The sequence below is a fragment of the Corvus moneduloides genome, chromosome 1 (genome assembly GCF_009650955.1).
Source record: "Corvus moneduloides isolate bCorMon1 chromosome 1, bCorMon1.pri, whole genome shotgun sequence".
Lineage (NCBI taxonomy): Eukaryota > Metazoa > Chordata > Aves > Passeriformes > Corvidae > Corvus > Corvus moneduloides.
Genome location: NC_045476.1, coordinates 49,732,163 through 49,755,528, shown reverse-complemented (window position 1 = coordinate 49,755,528; position 23,366 = coordinate 49,732,163). Strand labels below are relative to the sequence as shown.

Sequence of the window (23,366 nt, the reverse complement as noted above, 5' to 3'; positions counted from 1 at the left end):
GTGACACCTTTTCAGCTTCTAGTTTAGAGAAGCTGAAAACATACATAGTTTTTAATGTGCTTTACAGCAGCCATATCTAGCAAAGATTCAATCCTTGCGCCTGCTACATACTTCAGTTCTCATGACTCATCTCCAGCTTTCCACAAGAAAGCAAGTTCCTACTGGGCATCCTGGAGCTAGTGATACCTTTTACATGCTCTCAAGAGGAATAAAAATTCAGGCTAAAAATTCTCCAAGCTTAAAGCAGTGATTAAGCCTACGCAAACACAGGTGCAAGTACAATAAGAAATTAGTGCAAACAGCAGTGCTATATTCTGGTTTACAAGTATAAGATCCACATCAGTCTATCAAGACAGATTTTTAAAACATCAGTTTATACACAGGACTGTAAGAACTGCACAGTTCAGAACATCCAGCCTTCCAAAACTGCAATCAAATATGTAAATTACATGCATGTAAAGCCTACAACATCCTAACCATCCTAGGTGCTCTAAAATACTAATCTGGTCCCCACAGGTTAAAAAGGACAAGAATATATCTATTCATACACACACACAGATACAAACAAAACAGTTGAAATGCAGCACAAGCAGCCAGACAGGAAGTTCAAATACATTACCAATGTCCCTACACCAAAAGAGAAATTGTTAAGTACTCAGAATGCATTGTGACTATATTTACATACTATTAGAGAAGATAAAATGCCACAAATGCCATGACTGGAAATATGATTCAGGACAGTTTTCTCCTAATGCTAAATCTCACAATTAGTGAACACTCGGGCAAAAAAACCCACCAGCAGGACAAGAATTTTTTCAATGTCACCGATAACATAATCTCAACCTTGCCAAAGTCCTGTATTTGGCTGCAGTCTAGAGAGACCATTTCAGAATGAGACACGAACCTCAGAGTCCAATGGTGCAATGGGTGAGAGTCCCCCTTCCTAACTCAGTGGGTGATCAGTGGAAACCCCAAAGCCTTAGACTGAAGGGAACCCAAACAGTACAACCCAACAAATGGTGTTTTTTAACCCATTTCCCTCAAAAGTAACACAACTTTGAGGTATTTTTGAACAATTACCCTTGTGTCAGCAGAATAAAAGGCTACATTAGCACAACTTCAGGTTCACCTATTCTGTTTCCTTGCTACTTCCTTCAATTCTTCTAGACATCTAATTAAGCACAATGTCTTATCCCAAAAAGGGACCGAACTGCTGCCTCTTTGTGGCTATACTGTAGTCCTCTCCCATTCTCCACTGACTGAGTAGTACTTCATACCAAGAAGCTTCTTACACAGCTTCTTAGATCATGCTCTCTCTAGGCTGAAACAGGCTGAAACAGGCTCTAGGCTGAAACAGGCTCCACACCAATTTAACGTCTGCTTTCCTAGAAGGAGGGCAACACATCCATAATAGAAGGAAGACTGACTTACAGTGAGTGGGGTAGGATCACCGTCACTAGAAGAATCCAAATCTCTTCTTTTACAGAAGTGAAAGTATGAGCAATTCCATTAGGCAAGATGTGGCAAACTCATGTGAGTCTTCTGTTGGAGCTGAAAAACAAACCAAAAAAATCAAATGAGAAATAAAACTTCCTGCTGCATTGTCCTTTCACACCTGGGAAACATAAGGGAGGTAATGAGTAGAATGTACGAATTTCTGAAAAATTTCCCACCTTGTTTTTTGTGCATTCTCCCCTCCCAAAATATTTCTCTAAAATACAGCATCAGTAGCTGACTTTTTTTTCTGAAAGATATGCATTAGAAATTCGGGTTAGCCACACTCTCCCATATAACTAAGCAACTTGAGTTTTAGTTTACTAATACACTAAGAGAGCAATGTATTGTGTAACAGAAACCCTTCTTGCTCCAAAGATTCAGAACTCTGCACATGTGTGTAACTCTACTGAGGCTGTGGGGATTTTGTCAGCACAAAACAAGAAAGAAGAATCCTGCACAGAAACAGATGCTGGAGTACTACTTTTTGACAAACTTGTATCATTATTCAGCCATTGCTTTGAAGCAATGGAGTTTTGACATTTAGTCAAATGCCCTTTTTCTGAAGACAATCCAATTTTACAGTTTTAGCAGCTTGTAGGACTTATCTGTACAACGCGAACAGTACAAAACAAATTGCTTATGACAAAGTTTAACGTGCTCCATTTGAGCTAAAAAGGAGCAATGGTTTAGTATGCCTTTATATTCATGGGCTACATGGTCCTTCATTCAAATTATTAGATTTGAACTTCTATTGCACCAAGTCAGTTCCCACATCAGCTTGACAATAAATTTCCCAAAAGTCTGCAATCAATTAGCCCCAGACAAAACAGTGTCTGAGTACCACATACTGTTTGTAAAAACTAGCACATTGTTAAGCTTTCTCCATTGCTCTAAGGCTTTCCTGATCTTTCTTCAAAATCAGTATGAGAAACAGAGAATTCCTCAAATTACTTGTGGTAAGTTTTGAATCTCGATTACTGTTACCATTTAACTTTTTCTTAGCTATTATTTCTACATGCTGTCACAGACTACAGCTTTAATTCAGTAATGAAATTAAAATCTTCTGCATTTCTTGAATTGACATTACTGCCCTTATTTAGTATTATTCTTACAGTGTTAGCATATTTTCCAAGGAAAAAGGAAATTCTTTTCTGTTGCCAACTCAAGAGTTTTGAGCTATACTTTTGCCTTCTCCTATTAGCTGTCTACATTTAGTATCTCCTAATTTCACATTTACACTCAATTTCTTGCTTCTTCTATATCAATTTCTAAAAATGCCACTGTCCCCATCTGGTTTGTAGTTTAAACATCCATGATTTAATTTTAGGATAATTCAACACATGAACTTGTGCATTTTTAATCATCTAAGTATTAAGGGTGGAAGTTTTTTAAACTAGAGTAAGAAAGAACACTTGATGTGTTAACTTTGATATTTTTGATTAATCTAAGGTTCTTTCATTGTACTGCCTTTTAAGATTAGAGTCCTAAAATAGCTATTAATATAAGAGCCTATTGACATTTTTAGCCTGTAGGAACATAACAGTGGGCAGAGGCAGCTGAAATAACATATTTGAGCAATGAACCAGCTTTATGATTTTATTACTCAGACTTTCCCAAATCTATGGCTGGCATTTTTCCCAGTAACTCAAAAATTAAGCTGTTCTACATTTGAAACTTCCAACTAATCATATATTAGAAACTTCTCATGGTTAAGGCAACAGGATAACCTTACAAAAAGTCTTTGGAAAAAAAAAACCCAACAAGTTAGATCTGAAAAACTCATGCCTTTAATTCTCTGTGCTATCTGCACAAACAACATAAGAAAAACAGAGAAAAAAAAATCTGATACAGGTTACAAAGAATTATGTTAGTTACTAGGAGTATATTACATATCATATTGAAGTAACAGGGACCCTAGAAGGACCCTAAAGGAAAGTGACAGATATAAGGAGACACAACCTAAGCATCCTTCACTGGGCACCTTAGGCCAACAGCAGCTCAGGAAGCCAAGGCTTGTATCAACCACTTGTACAAAGCCAAGTGACACCTTTGTTGTTCCACAATCTCCCCACATTTTTGCATAGACATCAAGTTTTCCTCCTTCCAAAATGAAATTTCCCCCACAATTTGCTGGTCTGAAAAAGGTTCCATGTTCCCCCTTGATCCCCAAACCACTGAACTCAAGGGATCTCTTCTGACCAGTGAGCATAAAGAAGCACTCATATGATTTTGTTTCTGAGTATTTTGCAATACAGGTACACAACTGCTAAAATCATCTGGGAAATCCAGATCAGCTTAACTGCACTGTTGATTGATTTATAGCTTTTTTTTTTTTTGTGTCTGTGTAATAAATAAAGTAACCCACAGTTGTACAGACATACTCACAAACATCAGAAAAATTCTAGAGCCTGATGCACTGGAATAGAAGGATAAACTGAGCAATAAACATATCTCACAGTGGATGACTATAGCTCATGTGAGCATCATAGAGGGATGTTCATTTAACGCAGAACAGAAAATTAATTATTTGGTACCCAAGGAAAAAAAAAAGAATGAACATGCAATAACTGACCTTTTAACAACTCTACAGCAATTAATTAAGCTGGTTTGTACTGTATTAGTCTTAAGGAAGCTACAAATTTCCAGAAGAGCCTACCAGGAGTGTAACAAAGACTCAGTCTGGCAATAGAGAGCAATTCGGTGTAAGTCGGCATCAAGCAGAACTGGGCCCTTGGGGAGGAACCAGCCAATTTTCTCTCTTCTCAAAGTTAGCTATTGATTCCCACAGCAAGTTCTACTAAAGCCGGTAGCAACAAGACTATAGAGTGAAATTAGAGTGGAAAATTAATCCAATTAATAACTAAACAGGAAAAAAGCCAAATTTTTAGCCATAGTGTTTGCAGAGTCATTTCACTGCACCAACATGCTGCAAGCATAAAGATGATGAAAAGAGCAAACCAGGCATCTGCTGACTGGGGGGTAGAGCAGAACCACCTCTTTCAAAAGCTACATGGGACTATGGGGGTTTACACGGAAAATGGACGTAGGAACAAAGTGGGAACAGTAAGAAAGCAAATAACTTCTCTAAAACAACCCACACCAGACATCTTCTAAAATGCAAAGTTTAATGAATGTAAGCAAAAGTTAACAGTAATGCCAAGTCTGACTGAAACCAAACATTAAAATCTTACAGTCTGCCTGATGGATAAGCTAGTCTCAAGTGTCATTATACAGTGCTAGCTTTAATTGCTCCCAGCTAAATATAGCTTTCAGAATTTAATAGCTCCCCCTCAGCTTTTCTGTCCTTCCAGGAGGGAAAAATCTTCTCGTTAGAAAAAGCACACCGGCATACACAGTGGCACGTTACCACAGTGAAGCAGGAAGCAAACCATTAAGATGATTACATTAGTCTCCAACACTCATTCGGAACTCCTGTTTTTCAAGAGACCAAATATTTCCCCGTTCCACCACTCTGGTTCCAGTTACAGCAGGTGATGGAAGCCCCTTTTCAAACTAAGCCATTTTGCTGCTTTATTAGCAGACTGTAAACCTTGCTTGCCCGGTGTTTCCAGTCAAAGATGTTGTCTTTGCCAGCAAGCTGCCGTGGTGCCCACACACTTCTTCCTGTGCCACCTCGCTGGGCACCATGGGGCAGGAAGAGGAGCAACGCTGCACACACATATGCAGCCTGCCCCTTCCCTGCGGCCACTGTATTGGCACAACTTACACGAGGGGGTCCCAAATCTGCTACAGCAGCTGAGACTGCAGCACTCTGATACAGGCATGAAAAAAATGCCCTCGTCTGCCTTCTAATACCCAATAAAGATTTCAAAAATGTAACAAGAAGTTCCATATAGTAAGCTTCATTTTCCCCTCTCTGAGCTGATAACGGGTTTCACTCAGAAAATTTGGCTGACAGCTAGAAATATGTTCCACAAATTCAGCATTTTTGTTCACCTTCATTTTAGAGGTCATTATGTAATTAAAATGCTCACAGTGTTTTTACAGTCCATGGAGTTAAATTAAAAGTAACCACTGCTGCAATGACAAGTCTTTCCACTTTCCCTCAGGCCATAGCTCCAAACTTTGTTCTTTCCCCTCCAAACCACCATCTGACCATCTAACTATTTTCTCTCTGGATTCCTCCATCCTCTTCTTCTTTACTGAGTAGGGAAAAGAAGAATAATGCTACTTATGGAAAATAAAACATTTACCAGACCATATGAACCACCAAATGCCACATTACCTGACCCTTCACTTCAGCTGTAAAATTCCAGAATTGCCTGTGTTAGAGCTGTGCAAGCACTGTAGGAACACCGCCTGGAGGACTGCCAAGAAGTACCTACTGCACTGAACAAGACCAAAGGTAGTATAGTATGCCACAGATTTTCTGCCCTCTGAACTACCACTTCTGAGGTGCAGACCAGGCTGAATAAAACAGGTTAAAGGAACTATGTCTGTTCACTGCTTACGAGAGGTTTTAAAGTGAGCCTCCTGACACGCACTGTTCTGCATTGAGACATCTGTGCTCTACTGTTGGCTGAACTGCCCCAGAACAGAAAGGCTCCCTACTGTCAGTGCAGGTGCAGACTTCATTTACCAGCTTCTGATAAAGCACAAAATCATGACACTCATTCCCATTTGTTTCTGAAGTAACAAATCAAAGTGTGGATAAATAGCATCAAAAATAGGGGTGAGTACTGGAGAGGCACTTTGTATACTAGATCCGGTTACTCTTACAGAACACGTTTTTATTTTAAAACACTGCCAACCACAACAGACTATTTAGAACAAATGAGGGTTAAAAAAACCTGCAAAATGTATGAAATATCATCCATGTATATGGATAAATATAGTCTTACAGCTGTGTGCTAGCTGTCATGAATCAGAGCTCAGTGCCCCAAAACTCCACGGGGCTCTTCCTTCCGAGCTGAGCTGTTCTGCTCTCAGGCAGCAGCAACCAGGCAGAGGCAGGGCAGGCAGCCTGTCAGCCAGGGCTGCACAAGTCCCGAACACCAAACAGCCTCTCACCCTCTCCCCACATCTGAAATCATCCTTGTAAGGTGCAGTGAGTAGAGACTCACCACATGCTGCCTTTTAAGAAATCAGCAGTAAAACCCACACAAGCAGAAGGAGGGAAGAACAGCGGGGATCCGCTAACGCAACCGCAGCATCGGACTGGAAAGGAAGCACGCAGCTACGGTGGACACATAGTGCTACTAAATCTGGATCTGGGGATTAGCAGGAGAGAAAAGACACCAGAAAAAAGGTAATTTGTTTTCTTGTCATCTGTAATACTGAAGAGATTTTGCTCTCGTCTCCAAAATTAGAACATCTACAGTGTAACTCCTTCCCCTCTTAAGAGTCACATGTGAAGAAACCCACAAAAAAAAAAAAGCATTATCAGCCTCAGGTCAGGACAACTGTGGCCTAAATAGTCACAAAACTGTAACGGAAGCATTAATTCTAAAGCAATTCTGTTAAAACAACAAGATCCATCAGAGTAAATACATTAACGCCCACCAGAATAAATAAATACCATCCTGCAGAAGCTTCAACCTATTCACAGTAAGTTTATTCAAAGACATTTTCTTGGACAAAAAAACCCCAAATAGATGTGATCAGTCAAGATGTCTATAAATTCCAGAATCTATTTCTTTACCAGATGTTTTTCTCTACATATGATGACCTGCAAATATGCCTTAGCTGTAGCAAAATAGCTGTTGATAAACCTTGGCAACAGCAACTACTGTATTTGTGACTGAAAGAAAAAGACATATAAATATTTTCAGTTAATTATGTCTATTCACATAAATGCAACTTGAAAGCTTTTTTATGTTTATAAAATATATAAGGTCACATTTAAGTGAACGGTTTCACACATATTGGCTTTCCCCTTCTCCCTTGCACTTTATGTATTTCCCTGCTGATTCAAAGCTGTATTCTATCTGGGTGTTCAAGGTTACTTGAGGAAGGGGGACAGACTCTGGAGTTTATTTATATGGCAGGACTTCAAACAATTGATCCAGTATATCTCAAGTGACTTGATAAAGAAGCATTAAAATAATGAGGAGAGAGAAAGATGGGTGAAACATTACAGCATTTCAGAGTCACTCAGCAGCACTCTCCTGCTCAAGGACTCTCAATTAGGAGACAAGGACACTGACCATGAAGGACAAGGTGACACACCCAGGGAAGGATTTACAGATGAAAGTGAGAAGTGAGAGTTGTTGGGCACCCACAAAACCTCCAACCTCGATGCACGAGTAAAGGAAAATGAGAATGTGACCAAGAAGGACTCTTATCTCTGATTGCTTGATAAAGGGCTGAAAGTCCTAACACAGATTAGAATAGTGTTCTGGCAGACAAGCAGTCTGCCCGGGTGAACAGGCATGACAAGATAAAACATTCTAAAGTATTTGTGTACTTACAAAAAGAAGCCTCCACTGCAAAACTAATGAATTTGAATTAAATACAAGATTAAATATCATGGGGACAACAGCATCTTAGTGGCTACAACACATAGTAAAATGCACATGCTATTCAAAAAAAGCCCATAAAGGTAGGGATGGTTCAAATATACACCACTTAGAATTGTGATACATTTTAAAAAAACCACCCCAAACACAGCACTGCAAAAGAACAGAATCTGATTGAGTCAAAAAAAAAAAAACCAGACCAAAACCAACCACTTAAAAAGGACAGCCTTGTTCAGAGTCTGCAGTAGATTCAAAGAAAACCAGCCTTGCTACAGACTTTATTTTATTAGAATGAAAAAATATCCCAGTGAATTGGGCATTACATGAGATTAACTTCTGACTGATATGAAGTTTAAGTAGTCAGGTAGAGCGAGGAGCTCAGACTCTCTAAATTGAAAATGCTGAGTTCCTGCTTCATTAAGTGTGCATAAACAAATCTGGAAATGCCTCATGGGATGCAGCATGCAGTAGATAACTTGAAAGATGAAACAGGCCCAGCTAGATAAGCGCTTCACCACACCTCCCAAAAGGCAGAGAAGATGATTAAAGAAGCTGCATCTCAGATGTTAAAGTACAGGAATAATGTTATAGCTTTAAAAAAAATTTTATTTAAAAGATATTAAAAACAAAGTTCTTCAATAACTCATAGAAACTATGTGGAGTAGTAATGTGGAAGTGAAAATTTCTTAGTAAAGAAACAAAGATAGGATGTCTATTATGAAACAGAACTGGAAACTACCAAACCCAGCATGGAATTAAAAGTAACATCTTGAGCATGCGTGAAGAAAAACAGATGAAACCACTACAGAGCTCTGCAAAAAAAAAGGCAGATTAAATTGTACATAGAGTTGCAAATAAAGCTTTCATGTATTCTCAAGCTATTGTGTCAACTTCACCTCTAGCCAATAAAATAATTTAAAACCTATAATCTATATTTCTAATGTAGAGCAAAAAAACCCTGCTGGAGATACTCCGTGATGGCAGAAGAGCAAACAGAACACCTGTCTTTAGAGTTGAAGCTGAGGGGAGAAAAGCAAAAAGAAATCAGCCCTACTACAATCAGTACCATGCAGTCAATAGTAACAGAGCAGCTTTTTACAAAAAATTAAAAATAGGAGAAATCTTAGATCTCATCTGGACCCAACAACAGCTGCATTAAAAAAAGTTGGTAATGATCTTATTTGGTAGAAGAATTGGAAAGTGACTGACTGGGCACAGACAATAAAAAATTATCAGGCTGGACACAGATCACCAGAAGAAGTTGCCAAGAATTATCTTGGGGTTAAGTTTTATTTACAGTCCTACTACTGGCAGGGGAATTGAGGTGTCTACTAAAAGTTGCTGCTGACAAATGTATAGAGGCACTTCTGATGCACTGAACAACTAGGACACCAGGGGAGAGGAACCACATGAAGAGAAGCAGTGAGAGGAAATGCAGTTCATCAGCCCTGGAGGCAAGGTCAGGATCCAAGGAGTAAGACATGCAGAAGTTCTGCTGTGACAGTGAGAAGTGACTAAGGAGAGGAAGGTACTCACATGCATGGAGTACGTCTGATCAACTCATCACCAAACTGCTGAAGGTATGAAAAGAGGAAAGACCTACCCATGACATAAATTAAGGCATTTCCTACAGAGCCAGATAGGGAAGCATAAAAAAAAAAAAAAAGGCACTGCCAGTATCTAATCTGGTCAGGAAAAAAAAAAAATAGCACCTAAGACACAGGTGAGATATATATAAGTTTATGCAAGGAAGATTGACAGCATAATATTGTCCTGAAATGAAAACCATGAGCTTACCTAATCAGTCATATCACAAGATTCCCTGCATCTCTTCAAGTCTAAATTCAAGTCTCCTAAACCGACTGGAGGAAAGAGAGTCTCCCTTCCATGAACAGAGAGAAAACCCCTTTACAAAGGGTGCAAATGCTCTTATAAATACTGAGAGAAAATACCAATTTTATCCAGCTGGGCATACAAACTGGTTGTAGGTACATTTAGCCAGAATCCTGGAATAAAGTTGTAGCCCAAACACTTAAGCTTTGAAATAATTTGTTAATGAGACAAGCTTTGACTATTTTAAGATGATGCTTGGTAACTTTACAAAAGGGCATATACAAATGCATTGACTGCAACAAATACTGAGCATGAGAATCCAGGAACTTTCTTCCAGTCATGTTATGTGTCAGTACAGCCACCTTCAGCAAGGAAGTCTTTATATACCACTTGCCAATGTTATTATCGCTGATTTAATCTGGGCTGCAAACTGACCTTGCCTTAATACTCTTAGGTTTCCATTAATAAAAAGAAATTACTTAAGCTTTACTTGCTTACATGTATTTCTTCTGTGCAAAGTTTGTGTGTCTTTATGGGTTTTTTTAAGGACTATAATTTTTAAAAGGGGCAGATCAAAGAAATGGTACTTTTCAGCATTTAGTTTAGGCTACCAGTCATAGGTAACTTCAATTACATCAGTTTTGACAATGAAAGTTACACATATTTTCTTCTTGATTTGACGTCAATGCTTTGCATGTCCTTGCCTTTCCAAAGACAGCTACAGTCCCCAGAGCTCTGGAACTCAGACACAGAGAAACAAGCACTTCAGAAACTCAGTGCAAGGAGGAAGTAGGAGATCAGAACAATTCCCTTCTTCAAAGTCAATCCGAGCACAAATCTAACCCATCTATGCCTTGCAATTTTTGTTTGCACTCCTCCTACATTTCACAAAGCATTTTTGCATGCAAATGTGTCAGTGGCATTCACAGACTGGGCAAAACAGCTTCATAAGCTGACTTGGCTGTATTTACTCAAAACACCCTCATGATTTTCAAGGGCCAAGAAAACCCACAAGGAAGTAAAAAAACAGTTTGGTAAATCAGAATAAAAAGAGAAGAATTTAAGTTTTGTACATTAATAGATGAGAAAAAAATACAAAATCCTGTTTTCCAGCCCTTCATCCCTAGTTCCATTACCAAATATCACCCTTCCTCTCAGCTCTAAGTGCATTATGCTGGGCTAATAAAGAAGATACAATTTTATCAATAAATTAATGTACAACAAATGCACAGCCTATACCATCTCTCTTCTTAAGTAAGCCATCACAAGGTAGATCAAGTTGCAATGCACTTGCAGAATGTTGAGCAATGATATTTAGAAAGAAAATCCCTCAAGAATTCTAGTTCTGCAAGATGTGAGTGCTGGGACACAGGCCACAGTGAGATAGGCATTGCACCTTTCTACCAGTCAAGAGACAAACTTTTTTTTTTTAACTTAGAACATAAAATTCACTTAACAGCAAGCAAAGATGATCCTTTTGTAGAAGGGCTCTGGAGACTGGACTACTATTTAAATTTGAGCAAGCCAGAAGCAAACAACTCTCATCCTGCCCTCAACAGAAGGGCCTGTTTATGCTAACCATGCATTCTAGTCATATTAAAGCAAATAATGCGAACTCGCTTGACAAGGAGTGCTTGGTGGTTCAATGAGAACTATCATGCCTGGAATGTCAACATCCACAGTTAGGAAAACACCAATGTTTTCAAATGCTGAGCTGTGCCCCAGAAACCAAGATTCCCCAAGCCTCTTCAACTAGGAAGCTGTTATGACCACAAACCTTTCCCAAAGTGAGAACAGTGACTTGATGTCACTGAAATACAGCCACTGTTCTACCACCTAATTACTACGAAATTAAGAAAACCACTTCTTTAAAAATAGAGATGGCTGACAATACAGCCAGAAAGAAATGGGAAGTTGCATTTTCCTTGCTCAGCTTATTAAAGTAATCAACTAGGACTAAAAGCAGATTATTAAACTTTTCTGGTGAAAACAATTACTTGTATGCATTTAAAAATACTCAATGGTGTCCCATTACCTGAAATCTGATCTTTTAAAATGTAGTATTACCTGCAAGGGATCTTCAGTACACCAACAACTGAATGCACATGACATAGCAGAAGAGAGTGATATTGAATACTTAAGTGTTCCAGCAATAAAGAAAAAAAAGAATTTATAAACCACACTTATCAAATATACCATTTTTGTCAAAGCCTGCCATTAATTTTTTTTTCTTCTTTCAAAAACAAGCAAACAAACAGCAGGTGTCAGCAAAAGTGCTAGCCTGGCAATGGCTGTGCTGTTGATTTTCAAGTGCAAGTGTTGATCCTGCTGAACTTCTAGTAGTAAAGTACAATATAGTATTATACATAGGAAAATAAGCCATAAAATTGCGTCCATGTGTGTGGAAAGAAGACTTATGATTCAGCCATCCTGTGGAAAATTCTAACCTCTTATCTCTGAATCTGAAACGAAGTTCCCTATTTATTCAGTGAGTGAAAAAGCATTATTTCAGCTATGCATTTGTATTCTTATTCTAAGAAATAGGATGTTAAAAAAGCTTGTTTTAACAAAACAAACTGGGTATCAGCTAAAAGACAAGAACTGACTTTATGCACAGAAGCACTTCCCTACCTCGGCAAGTTCTCCTCCCTCACCAATTTTATATTATCTAAGCACTGGAAGATATTTAGTAAGTGAGCCCTATAAAACTAAGGTTTATAAAGTTCTAATTTTGAGTGCTTCTGGTCTTACAGTTGAAATTAGTGGGTTTGAAAGACAATAAGAAATCTGCGACTGAACTCACTGATACAACTTTTTTTTTTTAAACAACAGGAAAGAATGAATGTGTTTTATACTTCCTGAATTTCAGCAGCTGTGGCAGTAGTGTAAGAAATATGAATTGTTAACTTCCTAGTTAGGTCACTCAGTAAAACAATATCAGTACCATTCAGTTAAGGAAGACAAGAATCAGTCACAATACTTCAGCTGGATATTTTCGGCACAGAAATTTTCCTGGAATCTAAACCAAGCTGGCTGCCTTCTCTGCCTAGGCAAACAGCTCCATGATACACCTTTGTTGTCCATCATTCTATTCACTTAACAGTATTTGTTGGCACTAGTAAGACCACACCCACTGAATTCACATCTTAAAAACCAGTATCTTTCTTGCCAAGACATGACAGAGTCCTGTACACCAACACCTAAACTCTTTTCCTTCCATTGTTTGACCTTAATCAGAAAGCAAACAAGAAATATTAACTTGTCTTTCCTAACATGGTTGTTACTAGAGTTCAATAACAGGACAAGATCTAGCCCAGATTCTCCTCTCTTCATATACATATTGCCGTTATTCGACTTCAGTGTCAAGCAAATTAGAACACCCCGGCAGTTCTAGTCCTTTCCAAAACTCAAATTCTCTCAAAAAGACACCACCAACCCTCCACAGGAAGCCTACTCCAACAATGGTTGCACCCTCTTGGAAGAGAGAGGACCGGTATCCCAACCACAAGGTTACTTATTAACTTCATTGAGGCCCAGGCAAGACCAGAAATACCAAGACTCTGTCTGGCTTTTCAAAATTAATTTGCTCGTCTAAGATTTTGAAGAGCAGAACTGCACTACGCTACACTTAAAAATACCCTAGTAAAATTATCTCAGAATGGTTCAAGTTGGAAGGGACTCCCCCAGTTGGAGGGCATCAGGTTCAATCCGCCCACACAAGCAGAATCACCTGGAACAGGTCACCCAGGACCACATCCAGACAGCTTTTGAGTATCTCCAAGGAGGGAGACCCCATCTTCTCTGGGCAACCTGTGCCAGTGCTCATTCACCCTCCCAGTGAAAGAAAAACTTTCTGATACTCAGATGGAACCTCCCCTGTTCCAGTGACCATTCTCTCTGGTCCTCTCACATCTTAACAAGTGACAAAACCATTATCAGAATGTTATCTTTTAAGGAAACTAAACATGGCTGTTCTGAGTGATTCAGCTAACCCTATTTAACAGTAACAGCAAGTAAAATGGAGTTCTGACAAGTTTCCAGGGAAGACCACAGAGTCCTATCAATTATTATTAGCAAAACAAAAAGTTAGGGAGAAGTCTTCTCTTCAGGTATAGTCTTAACACCTTCTCTTTTTTTTTTTTTTTTTGTTTCTTTATTCCAATATTGTTTATTTAAAAAGCAAACACCTTCAATCTTTTAGCAAAAATGTCAGCTCCAAATAGGAGCCCCAAATGCATTCAAGGTGGCCTACCTTCTTTTTGAGGTGGTGAAGTCATTGCTAAAAAGGTGGACCTGCTACCTAAATGGCTGCACAGTTCCCATGAAATGAGAGCTCACGTGTCTCTATGCTGCACAAGCACAGATACATCCAGCTGAGGGGGAAAATCCCACACAGCTACCAAATTGCAGAAAGGCATCTCTCAGCAAGTACCAGCCTGCCTTCCTTTGGCAAGCAGCAAGGTATCAGGGAGTGAACCTGAGAAAGCCACCACAAACTCCCAACCGCAGTCATCCTAAACTAGCAGAGAGTCAGTAGCCCACATCCTTTGGAGCTCGCTTCATCTGCTCCCAAATACACAGACAATAATCACTCGCCTGTCTTCAGGATCACTGTTGCTACTGATGATTTACACATTGTTATTCTAAATCAGTCAAGCACTACCACAGAAGATTAACAGACACTTGCTGTTTCTTTTTTTAAGGTATACGAGACTGTCAGGGACTGAATCACACTCATAGTGAAACTTCCTTCCTGCCATCATAAACTGCTCTTAAATTCAGATTTTATGCTGTCAGAGTTTTGTGTCGGAAATCTCAGCACCTGTATTTGTCACAAGCAAGAGGCACTGAAAAATAATAGAATCATTCACTCTCCTTCAGAATACAGTCCTTTATCAGACTATTAAACAAACTTCTTTTCTGGCAGCACAGTTACAGCAAATGTAGTCTCAGCTGCCAGTATGAGCAAGATGCATTCCACATCATATTCAGGGCAGATGCCACAGTTATGGCTCACAGCCTGAGGTAGCACCAGAACCTTTTTGACAGTAACACTTAGCAAGACTGGTCTCAAAATCATATGTTGTCACTGCAGACAGGACAGAAGTAGTTCTGTAAAAATAAGTACTGTACATTTCACTTCAGCAACTATGAGCATGAAGTAACTCTATCCCTCCCCAAGGCTATTTTTCTAGGCACACTGACAAAGCAATTATCTTGGAGAAGAGGGAGACATTGCAACAAAATGTTTTTAACATGCGTGACCAGCAAGATGGAAGAAAGTAGTACCAGAGACCTACATCCTACTCTACTCACATGAAAACTTGAAGGGCAGGACTCAACCTTCTGTAACAAGCAGAATTAACAGTGACACAGATGGGCTTGTGCACCGAGAAGGATAAAGTGTCCCGCACACATGGTTCTTTTGCTGATTGCCAGGCTGTTCAGAAATTGTCTCTTCAGGGGTTTCAGCTACTCTCTGGGCAGAGTATACATGTGAAGCAAATGGAGTATATCCACACAGCTGCTCTTTATCAGAACCATTAACACCAGGAGCTTCATTCCTTTTCACCAACAACTATATGAAAGTGGAACAGACTAAAACTGGAACAGTAAAAAATGTGTACACTGTGACTAGGAAAAGCCTCCAGAATTATGAGAATAAGTAGCATCAGATAAGAGAGAAGTGACCTAAAAGTGACCTAAGTGACTGGCACAAGAGATAGGAGATTACAGTTGTGATAACACTCTTTGCAGTATCATCATGAGCCATAATAACAGAACTGGCTGGAATTAAGATGGGAGAAAAGTATGACTGCATTCAGTAAGGGAAATCTTTGCAATTTCTACCCTGAAAACATTCATCAGAATGGCCAGAAAGTCTCAAACTACTTTTTTTTCCTAATGATAATAAAAAAAATTCAAAATTATAAAAGAAATTCAAAATATATCACTACAGTAAACACAGAATACTTAGCAACACTTACAAAAAAGGATGAGTTTCTCACCTTTACTACTCTGTATTGTTACTGCACAGCAATTACATAAAAGTGCTGCATGACAACTGTAGCACCACATATTACCATGGTCTTGCTGTGATTTTTTTTAAGGTTTAAGTACAACCAGCACACAGGAAAAATCTGAAGACGACTTAAAAAGTTGCTAACGTGTAAAGATGAGTCAAAAGAAAAATCTTAATTCTCAATCTATGCATTACATTGGAAAGCAGAGGAAAGGGAGACTTGTTTGCACACCCATGGTAACATAAGTGCCAAAGAAAACATGCAGAAGGAAATAATTAAGTGTTAACATGGCAGCAGCTGTGTTTGCCAACCTAAAATGAATCAGGCATCAAACCCCCACAACTTAAAGACTAGAGGGGAAATGTTCAGTTCAAGTACTTGTAGTTTAACAACTGAACTTGAAAGCAAGAAGTCAAAAACGACAGACATATACACACCTTATGGCTGGACAAGGAATGTAGAGCTAGCCTAGCATGCTTTTCAATGACTTCAAACGAAGAGTTTTCACATTCGGTCTAAACTGTTACAACTTTGGAAAACAACAGAGACACATAAAGCATCCTATCTGCAGCCTTCCTCCTGTGACTTACCAGATGCTATTAGGCAGCCACTATCTTTATGTCAGGATGTCTGTCTCACAGCCAGATATACAATTATTTAGTTTAGAGATATCTCTAAGAGCTAGATGCGCATAGCAACTCTCAATGCACTACTTCAGCTTGGGGCTTAGAGGTCAGTGAAAGTCAGTTCTCTCTCCTATTTGCTCCTCCTGTTGCACATAACAGGGATTCTTGTCAAGTCTTGCTTATCAGTACATATTTTCTACAGAAAACTATTCAAGAGGTGTGTCTAGAATAGCCTGCATCCAAAGACTGAGAATCACTACCAAACAGACATTACAAAAACTGCTCGGCATCTGCCAGATTGAAAGCAGCTCAACTCTATTTCTTTACTTTCATGGTTAACATCATGGAGTGCCCAGACACTGAAATAGGATTAGGCTCTGCTGTGCTCAGTGGCACACACCAACACGTGACTTCTACCCTAAGGAGCTTGCACTGAGTCAGGCACACCAGACAGGCAGGACAGTAGAGGCTGAGCTGCAATGGCCAAGTACATTTCTCGGTTTCAGCTACCATTTCTAGAGTCCTCACTGCTTTTAGCTGAATTTGTATTTTAGAAAAAGCAAAACAAAACAAAAAGCCCCAAACAAACAAATCCAGCAGCCACAACAGCTCTGATCATTTAATAATTCTCAGTTGCAACAGCTGAATACAGAAAATCAGAAAGAATTTGTTCAAGATCTGTTTTCTTCCGCAGCTGAGGCTGTCCTCAACTTTATTTTCAAATGTTTAAAGTGACTTGCAACAATGTGCCTGAGCTTCATGCTGACAGAGCTCCAAAACCCCAACGCTGCTCATTCATATCATAACTTCATATATAATAGAATCTATTTCTGAACATATACCATATGTGAAAGCCACAAGCATCTTCAAGAACTCCGCATGAGTAACAAGCTAAAACAGATAGAAAGGAGAAGAAGTTACAGATATCCTGCCTCCCAGGGTATAGACCCAGAGCTGTGCTTTTCTTAGCTATTATGCCTACAACTTTACCTAGGCTATCATAGTCATTAGCATTAACACCCACATCACTCAGCCTTGAAGGCAGACAGAAAACTTCTCTATAAGGTAATTAGACATTAACATGGAGGAGATATATTTTATGTTAGCAGAATAAAGTCAAGTATCCACAACAGGACAGAACTATAAAATACACAAAACCTCTGGGTCATTCAGATAAATGAGAAACTAAAGTAAAAAAATATATATTTCAAGGCACAGTATTCAAGGATATAGCACAAGTGACAGCTGCAGGAACCTAAAAACAGTGTCTGTCCCCCAAAGTAAAATGTTTGAACATAATCACTAATGCAGAAGACAGACATGCAAATCCAGCATCTCAAAGAGCAGAGCAGGGTAAATTTGGTAGCATATTAGTCCCGGTCTAGAGAGTTGTTTGTCAGATCTCAGTGTATCTGCATCCTGTTACCTGAAACTTAATACAGAAAAAAAAGCAGTTAGATTCTCCTAGAAGTTTCTTTGGTACCTTAGTAGTGGTGTATCATAGTATCTATACCCCAGCCTTTTACCAGCAAAGCTTTGCTACTTTGGTAAGTCAAATCTTAACTGAACCAAAGTAGATTAAATTTAGTAAGATTAAAATATGCTGATACAGATACTACACTGCTTCTGACATGTTAAAGTACTCCATGCACACTAACATACTCATTCTGCTGCCTTGTTCATCACTGCATGGTTTTGAAGTGCACTTTGCAGCAAATCCAATTTAAACCTAAAATATATTAGCACTTTAGATCGGAATTAACTTTTCTTTAGAGACGGTTTTCTCATTTGGTAGCTAAGAGCACCATTTGTAGGAACTGAAAACTAAGTTTTACAATCAGAAACCATAAGGTCCAGGAAATGCTGCATTTGACTGTTTTCTCCTCAGTATGTAACAAGATGTAGAGAATGCAACAAATGCGGGAATTAAGCTGACTGAATTAAGCATCTGTTTATAATAGATGTGGTTTGAACAAGACCCAATTCTTTACAAAAATGTACACACATCTACTTAAAAAAAACCAAATAAGGCTTTTGCATAAAATACAGTGTACACACATGTGCAACAGTGGATGACCTAGCCACACACAGAGTGTTGCAACAGGCAGACTACAGCTGAGTCTTACCATCATTTCCTGTCCTTGGTGAACACACTAATAATTTCAGCACAACCACAACTGTTCAGTGCACACACAGAGAACATCTCCAACACCTAAAAGTCCCCTCCCACCTTTCCTGCACACAAACCCAGATACTATATAAAATTACAAGAGAGAGGACATAAGTGGGCCTAATCCAATGTGTGGGAAAGGCAACATGAGAGTAAAGAGAAAGAGAATCAAGACTTGTGAATGCTGTTGTTTTGAAAACAGATAGGAGCCACAAAGGAAAACTAGTTAGCTTAATCTATTGGGAGTGCAGACTGGGGAGTATTATTTAAAGATATATTTTTAAAAAAATTTTAAACAACAAAAAACAAAGCTCATGGAAATTAAGACTCTTGCTACCCATGGCTTTACAGAAAGTATCCATGAAAACACACGCTTTAAATACCCAAACCGGACTTACAAGCTCTGTTGAAATTAAGTGGAGTGAAACACTCTGAACTCTATGAGTTAAACACTCGGAACTCTATGATTAATCGATGAAAGTCAAGGGATGAAGCAACTGTTCCCTTTGTCCCTTCTCAAGAAAACAGAGAGAAGAACATTGTTACCATCATTAGCGGCCTAGGACAAAAACATAAGGCAGAAAATTACCTTACATTTATTAAATGCCCTTTTCTCTACCTAGTCCAGATATCCTCCTAGTAAAAATAAAACAGTATCAGTGAAGAGTACTTCACTGCCACTGAACTTTACACCAAACAGTTTTCAAATAGTAAGAGTATTTTAAAGCTCATATTGCCTAATTGGTCCTCAAATGGAAAGTAAATCAACCTGGAAACAAGCTGGGTTTAATTAACCTATTTTCTTAAAGATAAAAGCAAGAAGTAAAAATAATAATAATGGTGACTTTTTTTTCATCTTTATTTTACAAGAGCACAGAGAACCACAGATTCAGCAGAGATCAACGGCTTTGCAAACACGCCCAAGATTTCTGAAGTTTCATTTCACAGCCAGCCAGCTGCCGGGCGATTCCCCAGAGCCCGCAGCAGCGGCGAGAGCTGCTCCAGCCCCCGCCCGGGGCAGCGGCTGCCCGGTGTGTCACAGCTCACCTGGAATTCGCTCCGTCTCGGAGCCACATGGAGCGCACCGGGAGTCAAATAAACCCCTCAGCGGCACCCTCCCAGGGCAGGGAAGGTGTCTAAGTTGGCGGTCTCTCCGGAACAGCCCCGAGGGGCTGTGACAGCGCGGCCGGGGACCCCGAGGGCCGCAGGAGGAGGCTGGAGGGGACTCCGTGGGGCAGGCGGGATAAGGCGCTGCACCGGCAGCAGCCGCCCGCCCGCCCGCCCGCGCCCCGGCCGGCACCCGTGGGCGCCCTCGCTGCCAGTCGGGCGAGAAAGGCGCTTTCTGGGCGCCAAAACGCCACTTTTCTCGCGTGCCGAGCTCGCCGGCTGCCGCCCCCCGGCCCGGCCCGTCCCGCGGACCCCCGGCCCGCCGCCGCGCTCCAGCGAGGGCAGCGGCCACCGCCGCCAGCCCCGCCAGGCTGAGCCCCGCCAGCCCGCCCCGTCCCGTCCCGTCCCGTCCCGTCCCGTCCCATCCCATCCCTAGAGCGGACACCCACCTGAGCTCCACACCTACGGCCCGCCGGGCGCCCCCGCCATGGCTCCCGGGCAGCGGCGCCCCGCAGGCAGGAGCGAGGGAGGGAGGAAGGAGTCTGGCAGGAGCAACAGCCGCCAGCATAAAGGGCCGGTCCGGGCGGAGTGCTCGCTCGGGCTGCCGGGGAGCACCCACGAGCGGGACCGGCGGCGGGACCGCCGCGCTCGACTGACGGCCGCGCCGGCCAACGGGAGGAGCCTCCGCTGCCCCCGCCCCGCCGCCGCCCGGAGCCGCCGCTGCCGCCCGCCTCCCGGCCGCCGGGGCGGGGGAAGGGGTGTTTCCATGACGTCACGGGCAGCGCCCCGGACAGGTGGGGAGCGGTCCCCGAGGGGACGCGGGGACAGGAGCCCCGGGCTAAGCCGGAGCTGAGCCCCCGAGCCGGCCTTAAGCGGTTGGGGCAGGGCGGACTGCGGGCACGGCAGGGCAGGGCAGGCGCGGAGCTAATCCTGCAGCGGCCCTGAGGGAGCCTCGGGAGCGATGGCTCCCTGAGCCGCCTGGTCCCGAGGGCGCGGCTTCCCGCGCCGCAGGGGCGAAGTGCGAGCGGGCGCCGGCGGAGAGGGTTTGTCGGGGGATCGCCGCATCCATAGCAGCCTGAGGGCATCACTTCCCGCTCACGAGGAGCGCTTCCCGCGCCCGTCCTCGCCATCCGCCTCGGGAAGAGCTCCTCCGTGGGAGAACCACCCCTCCCCGCCTTCCCCCCCTACCCCCACCCCGGCATCCTAAAATTATCGTGTTCCTCTGGACCTTATTTAAAAATAAACAATTTGAATGACAAGTTAGATCCAAGCCGTTAGAAGCACGCTAGACGGCTTCCATGAACCCTGAATGTGTGCGCTAAATCTTTCAGAAATTGTTACTGCTTGCGAGGAGGTAGACGGGATGTGACCTGGCACACAATTCACACCGTGTTTACTTACAAAGCGCGATTTAATCCACATTTAGGAGAATCGGAGGGGAGCGGGAAGAACCAACCCGGTTTCTTTACTCAAACTCATATGCCCAAAACTGATCAGCTGCTTCTCAATTCCATTCAGAACTCGGTGTTTTTCTCGACGGGAGGGAAACAGAAACCCTTTTCTTCATGTATACCATTCATACAGCATTAAAAAAGAGCAGATGCATTTGGAAAAGCAAGCTTAAGTGACATCCCAAAAGTTAGGAATGGTATTCACGCTTTGGAGCTCGAGGTAGCATAACCCAGGAGCACAGTAGTACACTGCACTTTGAACGAAACCTTGTAAGGGCACAAGAGAGGCCACATAATATCACGGTTAGTAAGAACACTATTCCATTGTAGGCTTTGCAAACCATCAGCAGCAGAGTGACTCAAACACCCTGAAAGCTACTTTCAGAGCTGGCCTATGTGATGCTACAGCAGGGAGGACTTCTGATGCCTCTGCTGTTGGTTGTAGCTATACAGCCTGATGATATCTTGAGGAGATGCTGCCTACACAATGAAAACTCAAGCAATGACTTTTTAGTCAGCATCAAGCATCAAAGTCAATGAAAAGCAACAGAAGTAGTTTTAGTTATCATTATATTGTTTAATGTAGCTCCAAGTCACTGCTGTATGGGAATTCAGGCATTGCCAGAGGGTATATATCAGTTTGCAAACAAGTGGAGTTTAACAATAGCATATAACAATTCCTTGGCTTTCAGATTCTATAAAAGTTTGATTTTATAAATCCAGGTTTTAGGACAAAATTAGCAGCCCCTGTCATTTTAAAGAGCACAATTTTTGACCTAAAGGCACCAAACAGCCTGCAGCAGCAAATCAGTTAAGGAAAAATTAGACAACTGGAATATGTCACTGGTAGACCTTTCCGGTGTTCACATGAGGTAATAGCACATTGTTAGGTAACAGCATGTTTCCTATGCACATGTGGCCTGTTCCAACTTCCACTGAAACCAAACACAGACCACCTCTTAATTTAGAAAGTGACTATGTGTCTCCCTGAAGATGTACAATCTCCAGGCCCGGCAATAAAAAAGACACAAACACTGCAAAAATAAAATTCTCTTCCAGACCAAAATCTCCATCTTGAGCCCTGCTGTATAGACATTGCCCTATTTGAGATTCCTGAAATATTTAGGACTTCTACTGTTCCTGTGTAAAAAACATGGTCTAGGCACATCCATGGGCTATATTACATTATTTCACCCGAGTTACATGAGGAAGGAGTTTGATCTTCTTACAGATTTAGGGCTTTGATTCCTTTCCTTTTGTTCTTCCCTTCTGTCAAACAGAAACAATGAAGAAATATTGGAGTAGTCTCTTTTCCTGTGCTAAAGAAAAGTTTAGAAATAAATTAATAACCAGCCTTTTGAGAGTAAGATCATTCTTTCTGTTAGAAAAGCAACACACAGAGAAATAGTGACAGTTCATTAACTGAGATGGCAAAATACAAGGTGGTTGTAGACATTGGGGGAAATGTATGGGCAGAAAGCCTCTGTGTGAATATAGATTGCTGGTTTTTATTCTTAATAGATCATCAAGACAAACTCATCCGGTTTATAATCATAAAAGGAAGGTGGTTGGGGTGTTCCTCAGCAACATGCACTTAACCTTCAGTTCATCCTTGCTCTTTGGCTTTTCTGTTCTGATTGATGGAGCCTCATGACACAGTAATCTTTTCAGAGCTATTAAGAAGAGGAACTTCATTCTGCATAATCCAACAGGTATTTTTTTTTTAATTCAGTTTCCCTTTGATCTGTTATAATTCAGAATTAAATTACATGGTCTGAATTAAAACTCTACTAAAATGTGTGTCCTTTTAGCTTGCTCTTTCCTGTGGTTTTGTAAAGACAGTTCATAATAATGTTTCCAGTGGTGCAATGAAAGGGATTGTCTTTTGATTTCCAGCTTGATTTTTTTTCCTTTAATTATTAGGTAAAAATAATTATTGCCTCCCTATTGAACTCAAAGACATGCAATGATGTTTCATGTTTAAGCAATCTTAGTCTGGTGAGTGAGCCAGCTTCCATTCCATGTATGTTTTTCTCCACAAAGAGAAAGGCTCATTATGAGACACAGGTTTTGTCCTGTGGTTTGAGCTGAACAACTGACAAAGAAGTTTTGTGAAGAGCTTCTACATTTACAGCAGATGGATATATTTATCAGTATTCGTGTGGCTGAGGTGTGAGCAG

The 23,366-nt window shown here is 41.0% G+C and overlaps 1 protein-coding gene across 5 annotated transcripts in view; it reads right to left on the bottom strand.

Moving 5' to 3' along the window:
* OSBPL3 (oxysterol binding protein like 3) overlaps window positions 1-20,412 on the bottom strand; it is an 87,986-nt gene extending 67,574 nt beyond the window's left edge. For 3 of the 5 annotated variants that reach the window (XM_032109479.1, XM_032109469.1, XM_032109487.1), the window contains exons 1-2: window positions 20,185-20,411; window positions 1,432-1,551 (exon numbers count right to left, since the gene is read on the bottom strand). The gene's annotated coding sequence lies outside the window, so the exon portion shown is untranslated. Of the gene's footprint in view, window positions 1-1,431; window positions 1,552-19,675; window positions 19,823-20,184 lie in introns of those variants that run through there. The other 2 variants (XM_032109451.1, XM_032109462.1) reach the window with 2 other exon arrangements.
* Between the last annotated feature and the right edge of the window lie 2,954 nt (window positions 20,413-23,366).